Below are 8,556 nucleotides of genomic sequence, written 5' to 3'. Positions count from 1 at the left end.
GCCGAAGAAGGACACAGGAAAGTGGTGTGAGTTCCACAAGAGTCCCACTCATAACACAAGTGAGTGTCGGACCAAGCAGTCGCTGGTGGCCGAGTTGAAGGCTTCCGAATCAGATGCATGTTCCAACTTTGAGTCAGAACCCGACAAGGGGAATGAAAAAGGGAAGCAGATCATTGATGCGGATCCCAACGCCACTGTTGCTACTGCCAAGATCCAAAAAAATGAGCCCGAAGATCTAGAGGAGGGGGAACGTCTTTTCCACTCACAGATGTGGGTGAAGGGTTTGCCGCTGCAATTCATTGTCGACAGTGGCAGCCAAAAGAACCTCATTTCAGCAGAGGTCGTGAAGCGGTTGGGCCTACCAACTACACCACACCCATAGCCGTACAGTATCGGTTGGCTTCACGAAGGACGAGATTTCAAAGTTCGCCAGCAGTGCCGCCTTCCCTATAGCATCAAGCCCTTCACAGACGAGGTATTATGTGATGTTACACCTCTAGATGTTTGTGATGTACTATTAGGCCAACCATACTTGTGGAGGCAACATGCTTTGTATGAGTCAAGGCCTCGCGTTGCCATCATTTCTTTGGATAATTCATTATACAGGATACCGAAGGTAGCCCCACCTACCGCCACCTCTTTGATCACTGCTAAGAAAAGCAGCAAGCTCATCTCACAGACTAGGAAATTTATTTTCTGTCTGGTTCGCTCCCAAAGTAAGGGGAAGATCGTTGCTACATCCATGACCCCCGCGAAGGGTTCCTCCACACAGCAACAACAACAGAGGGATACAGTCGTGACAGAACATAGGAACAACTTCTCCTTACCCGGAGGGGTACCACACAAGTTTCAGGTGGGCGACAAAGTTTGGTTACATTTGCAGAGGGAGCGCCTTACCAGAACCCATCAGAAACTCAGACCACTTTGACATGGTCCTTACACCAGTAACAAGGCTACGAGAAATAATGCTTTGAAGCACAACATTCCTCCATTCCTTCGCTTGCACCGAGTGTTCAATGTGGACCATCGCTGACCATGCTCCCCACCATTTCTGGACACATCAGAGATTGCAGAACAGCTCACCAGAGACCCAGCTCTACAGAAGCTTCCTCATCTCAGGGAGGAACTCAACGCAATGGGGACCATTGCTTCCTAGGGGGGAGGAATGATCCAGGTGGATGTTGGTGGCCACCCACCTATCCCATTTAGACCCCCACAACTATCTCTTTCAGTTTTTCTGTTTCCTTAATTATAGCACAGTTTACTATTTTTAGCAGTTTTTCGGGTCCTAAACTTCTGGAGCTGTTTTGAGGCCCTAAACGACGTTTTATGGGAAATCCACTGCCAGCAATTTTTCTATCTAAAAATCGTCTTTTTCGTCGTAGTCCTCGGAGATATCTTTCCAATGGGCTATCATGCGTGTCAAACGGAGATAGTACGACCAATTCACGACCCCGGGAAGTTGATGTACCAACTTACCCAAAAATGGGGCCCACAATTTGGCGTTTCATCTTCTAGGGTTAGGTTTTGGAATGTGAAGGGTTTTCCATTGTTTCTCAACAATAAATAGGCCCTCGAGCCTCATTGTAACACAGTTTTTGGAGAACAGTTTAGAGGCATGTAGCTGACACATCTCTTCTCATAGATAAGCTACCATCGCCCTAGCTGGGTTATTTCCATTTCTATTTGTAAGAATATTTCAGTATTTTACATCAATGAAATGAAGTATTATTTCTGCTGCATATTTGTCTTTATGGTTATCTCTGTATTTTATTGTGTTCCTGTTTAAATCCGGATCAACTAGAAGCAAAGCAGATCACTGTGTGTATTTTAAATTAATTGGTGACCATTTTATCTATCTGGTCTTGTATGTGGATGATATGTTACTGGTTGGAAATGGCAAAGAAATTATCCAGGATTTGAAGACCCAATCATCCTCCAAATTCGACATGAAAGATATTGGTGCTGCAAACTATATTTTAGGCATGGAAATTAAAAGAGATCAAGAAAAGAGGAAGCTCTGGTTAAACCAGAGGAAGTATTTCGAGACAATACTGCAGAGGTTTAATATGAAGGATAGTAAACTGGTGAAGGTTCCTATTCCTGTAGGTGTAAAGTTATTTGCTGAACAGTGTCCCAAGGCACAAGAAGAGGAAGAGGACATGTCCCATTGTTATAGACATTTTTGTGCCTTACAGCTATAAGCATGAAATGTCCATAATCTAAGGGAACCAAAGTCCCTAAACATGTTGTTCCTACCCCTAGAAGAACAAGGCTAACAAACCACAACAATTCACAGAAGTTCTCCACCAGAAACTGCTCAAAAACAAGTCAATTCAGGATCAGTTCAGAGGCTCCACTAGCTGTTTGCGCTGAAATGCAGAGATTACACTGGCTAGGTGCACTGCAACGCAGGTAGAAGCACTACCAAGGTGCGCTGAGCGGGAAGTGACAAATGGCAAGTTCATTCAACGAGGTGGAAAGACCCTGGAAGCTTCCAGAATCTTCTCCAATGACACTTGCCTCAATGAATTCGACTAGTGATGAGTAAGAGGCTCTTAGTCTCCAAGTGGAAGCAAGAACTGACAGAGGGAGAGGACACTAGTCAGATCTCAAGCTGACTCATCCTCTCTCCAAACATCTATATATGGATCTCTCCTCCATGAGATCTAGAGGCTGGAATTTTGTTATTGCAAAGAATTGTTGTTGGTTTGAGATTGAAACCATTGGGTGCTTAATGCTTTGAAGGAAGGTGAAGATAGGAATTTCATTTGCTGGGAAGGAGATGCTGGATTGGAACCCTCTTGGTTGTATCTCCTCCTGAACCTTGTTATTCATCAATAAAGCTATCTTGGTTTCTCCTATATACTGATGTATCTTTGATGTATGATTGCATTAGTATGTTTAGTTTATTTCTAATCCTGAACTAGTTATGAATATGAATCTACGTCTTTGTGTAGTGTTCTCTTCTTGTGATCTTGCAGGAACCTGTTGAAGCTGGGCGAGTGAGAAGGCAAGTAGCTGGGAACTCTCAAAGAGAAGAGAAACCGGATCGAGGGACAAACGGAAGACACCGGTTAGTCCATCCATCTCTCTTCATTCTTAATTCATAAAGGAAGAATACGAGAATAGTTGTTTCTGTTTGTTGCTAAGGCACTGTCACACCTTAGGTGGATAGGATCGTCCTGCATAGGCATTTTTCCCCACAACACCCATGTTCCATATGCAAGTGCAGTCGGTAGCCTGATGTATGCGATGGTCTGTACTAGACCAAACATTGCACATGCAGTGGGAGTATTGAGCAGGTTTATGTCAAAACCAGGGAAGGAGAATTGGACAACAGTGAAGCGGGTTTTCAGGTATTTTTGTGGCACTAGTGATTGTGTTTTGTGCTACCAAGGAAGACCAGGATTGGACAGAGTTTTGGATATTCGTGGCTTTGTTGATGCAGATTGGGCTAGAGATATGGATCAGAGAAGATCCACAAGTGGGTATGTGTTTAACCTATTTGGAGGTGCAATCAATTGGATGAGTAAGAAACAATCTGTAGTGGCAATGTCAACTACAGAAGCATAATACATGGCAGCCACTCATGCAAGCAAGGAAGCAGTCTGGTTACAAAGATTGTGTTCAAGTATGGGGTTAGTACAGGGAGCTATAAGGATATACTGTGACAGCCAAAGTGCAATCTTCTTGGCCAAGGACCCTGCTTACCATTCAAAGACAAAACACATTGATGTTCAGTATCACTTTGTGAGGGATATGATAGAAGACAAAAAGGTGTTTTTGGTAAAGGTGGACACCTTGAAGAATACTGCATATGCATTAACAAAATTTGTCAGCTATGATAATTTCTCTTGGTGTAGAGAAACAATGGGTGTTGTGGGGCTGGATAAATGACTAAGCTCTCCTATGGCCCCCTATGGAAAGAAAACAACAAGTGGGAGAATGTTGGATTCTTTTATATTCTTTCCATGACTAGCCAACGTAGTTAACTAGGGGGTTAGAGGGGGGCTGGGTAGCCCCCCTATGGGGTCTAGGGCAGTGCCCTAGGGAAAGAAAAAATTGGACCCTATATTAGTTTGGGCGGACCTACCTATGGTTTTGTGCATGGTTTTCACACATGGTTTTGGACGCAATGGTTTCCGGTCCATGGTTTTGGATGCGATGGTTTTTGGTCCATGGTTTTGGACGTGATGGTTTTCGGTCCATGGTTTTGGATGCAATGGTTTTTGGTCCATTGTATTGGATGCTTCGGCATGTATAAATATGTATTGTAACATTGAAAGGAACATAATGAAAAATCAATCTGGTAGTCCCGATTTTGGGATCTAGGGGAAAATCTCTGTGTATATGTGTTTTATGTGTTATGCTCTCACATTTTTTATTTTCTATGTTTTAGAATTTGTATGCAGGTAATTTCTGTACGGGGTTTAAACCTACAGGAACTCGCTGCACAAGTAGTTTGCCTAGTTGAACTGGACCCCTTCTACGCATTGCACGGCAAGTGCAACCACCGGCATAGGCACGTCATCCACGTGGCACTTCCGCATAACCTTCCTGGCCAATATCTGTGTCGCGACTTTGACCACAGGGTTGTTGATGCTGGAAATAGCATACCCTCTCTTCTTCTTCTCCAGCTTGAACTTCTTCTTCATGGCCTATGCGATGGATAAATCATCAGTTTTATCCTCTGATATGTTTGCTAGGTCCTCCCCTTTGCAAGGGAGCTGGGTAATTATGTGAATTAAGTGGTCCGTGATGGGGATGGGCTCCTTTAGCCACAAGCACCCATCATGCACCAAGCAGAGCAGATGCCTGATGATGAAAATAGTCACTAGGGCACGATGGTAATGCAGCACCTAGAGCATGTTTAACAATCTTGCCTTTTCTACACCTCTTAGCCACTTACATGGCTCCAACTCTATAACTCCCGTCGGTGTGTCTTTCTTCTGGCACATCAGCTGCGTGATTGCCAAATGTGGGAACTTCTTGTGGTTCGCGAGATCCCAGTCTTCAAATTTTAATACAGGTACTCGCCCAAAGTGCGCTCTGTAAAAAATAATGTTGTCAGGGAACAGCAGAGTCTGTAGAGAGTTTTTGCTCTCATTTATGTCTTTGGGCACCTTTGCTTTTCCCTTCTACGACAGAACATATGCGGGTAGCCTAGTCATAGGGTCCACACCCTGGGTTTCCACCTCCATTTCTACATCCTCCTCCTCCTCTACCAAGATTTCTTCAAAGTATTCCTCCTCATCGTCTTCCAAATTGATCACCTTCCACTTTTCTTCCATGGTAAGCCTAGTCCTTAACAAATTTCTTAGGGATACATGCACTGGCACCATAGCTTGCTTGTCTTTCTTGGGTCTCAGCATGCAAAGTGATTTAGGGATTTCTACGACTATCCCGACACTTTCTGGGGCTTCTCCTATCGTCATGGCCTTTACGGCCTCCTGAGCGATCATTACTCTGGTATCCATGGCTTCCTCAGGTGCTTCCATAGTGCTACTCCACAATTCTCTCAGTGACTCAGGTAAGTGCTCAAACAATGACTTCGCCTTCAAAAGATTGAATAGATTTGGGTTCATGAATGTTAGTGCTCACAATAGCTCAATCTTCAAATTTCCAAGTGTTGTTTTTTGGACAGCCCTTTGTAATTTATAACGCATTTTGAATTTGAATTCGAATGTTCCCCCACATTCGGTCCATTAATGCTCAAATGGCGACAATATAGCCCATAAAGTTTGCCTTAAATGCCTATCACCCACTCCGTTTGGTCTCAAACCAAGCATCACATCATGAATAGTAACTGTAGCGGTCACTTTCGAGCCGACCAGTGCGGCAACGCAACTAACCTCGCACTGTCGCAGACCCTGTGACACTTCGCTGCTACACGCAGTCTTGACATCATGTAGCTCTCGGGCAAAGTAGTTTATAGTCTCGTGCCTCCTTTCAGCTACCTGGAGCACTAAGACTATGCTTTTTTCAGCTAGTTAAATGGCCAAGTCCCCTATGTACACCTTCAAATGACTGCCATTAACTTTTCCTGGGAATAGTTCTCCATTTAATTTCTCTAATTGCACCGTGCCACCATTTGTGATCTCCTTAATAACATACGGTCCCTGCCAATGCATTCTGAACTTCCCTGGGAATTGATCAAACTTACTATCATACAACAACACTAAATCATTCACCTTAAAGGTGCGAAACTTAATATGTCGATCGTGCCAGGCCTTTTCGTGCTGCTTTTGCACCTGCTGGTGGAATCGAGCCAAAAACCATTCTTCTTCGATCTCCTCCAACTGCGCGAGCCTCTCCTCCAGGGCTCCACTATCCATCACACCTGTGAGCGCTACTATGTGCAGACTAGGCACGATGCATTACATAGGCATTACAACTTCCACTCCATAGACAAGCCGAAAAGGTGTATGTCCCGTCAGTTTCTTGCATGTCGTCCTATAAGCCCATAATATTGCGGGTACGTGTAGGTCCCAATCACTTCGCTGTGCATTGCATACCTTAGTCAGTGCAATCTCTAGTACTTTTTTAAACGCTTCTACTGTCCCGTTAGCCTGTGGGTGATATGGTGTGCTTTTTTGATGATACACCTAAAATTCTTCCATAAGTGTGTTGATTGTCTCGTTTAGTAAATGTGTGCCGTGATCGCTCATCAAGATCTTGGGACATCCGAATCACATTAGTACATGTTGAAACAGAAACTTCGCAGCCGTCGTGGCCGTGCAATCTTTTACAGGCTGCGCTTTTTCCCAATGATTCAGGCACTCCGTCGCAGTGATAATATATCTCATGCCTATCTTTCCTTGAGGTTTGATAGGTCCTACAAAGTTGATTGCCCACTTTTCAAAGGGCTGCAACGTCATTTGCAGATTCAAAGGCATCTCGTCCCTTCATGATGGTTTACCTATTCTTTAACATACATCACAAGCCTTGCAATGTGCTTTTGAATCCTAATGAAGGGTTAGCCACCACAACCCTGCACGAAGAATCTTTTCCGTGGTCGCTCTCCCTATATAATGTCCTCCCACAGCACCCCCATCAGTGTCTGTGAGGATATTGCTTTGTTCAAACTCAGGTACATACCTTCGCAGTATCTTGTCATTCCCCATCTTATATAGATGACCCGTAATGACAGAGAAATCTGCCATGTGCACCACTAGTTCCTTCTTCTACTAGATAGAGTACCCTGCCAGCGCAGTTCCAGTTGTTAAAAATTGAATTATATCTTTAAAGTGTCCATTCACAACAACAACAACTTCAAAGTTATATTCTTGTAATATTAAAAGCCACCTACATATGCACCCCCCCAACACAAGCTTATTGACCAAGTACTTTGGCGTGGAATGATATGTATACATCTTAAAGTGACCTCCTAGCAACTAGTTTCGATACTTCTGGAGCGCATATACCATAGCCAGTCCCTCGCGTTCAGTGGTGGAATAGTTCTTTTCTGCTTTGGATAATCTATGACTCACGAATGTGATAGGGTGATCCAAGCCTTCTCCATTGTTGGCTTGTATGGGCCTGACCCAGGTTTAGAGGTGATTTAGCCAAGAAAATCCCGGTACTACTGGCCCTTTCGGCAACAGTATGCAGAGCGCGGACTGAGGTCTCACCCGAAGTAGTATGGGATGGTGCTAGAACTAGGTTTTCGCACCCTGGGGATATCTAATGAGCTTCTGGCAGTCCGTGGTTTGACCCTGTACGTGCGTCCCTACGCGCACCTATTAGTCCCTCACAACCTGTGATGTTGCCTTCATGCAGCCCTACTCGAGCTGCGATCCGTATTATACCCAAGTTCCTTACTATTTAACCTATTATTATCTGATTACTTAACTTATCTATGTAAAACTAGTTATAATTAATAGTATATCCAGCAATCATATAAGTGTGCATGATAAACAAAACAGTATAAATGTATAGAATGCAATACACAAGAAGATACAAAGAATTTGGAATCAACTTCTCTTTATTATTCTTTGTTCAAGGTTACAGATTTGACAGCCTACACACTCAGCTGCAGGGGTCCACACACTCAGATGCGGACTCTACTAGGCCTCTGTGTACTCAGCTGCAGAGCCTCTTCCTACTACTACGACCCAATATACTTAAACTCTTACTCTATGTTCTATCTCTTTCTTTGCTTATCCGCTTCTTAGATATCTTTACAACTCAGAGCCTCACTCTATTTATACAATCCCATGGTCCATGGACCATGGGTAGGCCGACATGACATTACATGACATTACAAAACTTAGGACAGACAACCCTATGACTCAACCTATACTTCACACTCCACGCCCACAATTTGTGGAGTTTTACAAAAAATCTGACCAAAACTTGGGCCTTGAGCCCCAAAACATGTTGTGGGGGGATTCAATGCCCAACAGGCCCCCAACACAATCATCGTGACTCGTCCCCGTGTCACTCAGTTGGGGCGACGATCTTGGCATGGAGTCCCTCCAACTGGTCCTGCACTGGTTATAGATCCGCATCGCACTATTCTGTGGTTTGTTGGACCTGTTGCATGTGCTCTTC

The sequence above is a fragment of the Pinus tabuliformis genome, chromosome 5_1 (genome assembly GCF_031772625.1).
Source record: "Pinus tabuliformis cultivar Carrire ecotype Pingquan chromosome 5_1, CPIR1, whole genome shotgun sequence".
Classification (NCBI taxonomy): domain Eukaryota; kingdom Viridiplantae; phylum Streptophyta; class Pinopsida; order Pinales; family Pinaceae; genus Pinus; species Pinus tabuliformis.
This window is presented reverse-complemented; position numbering follows the sequence as displayed.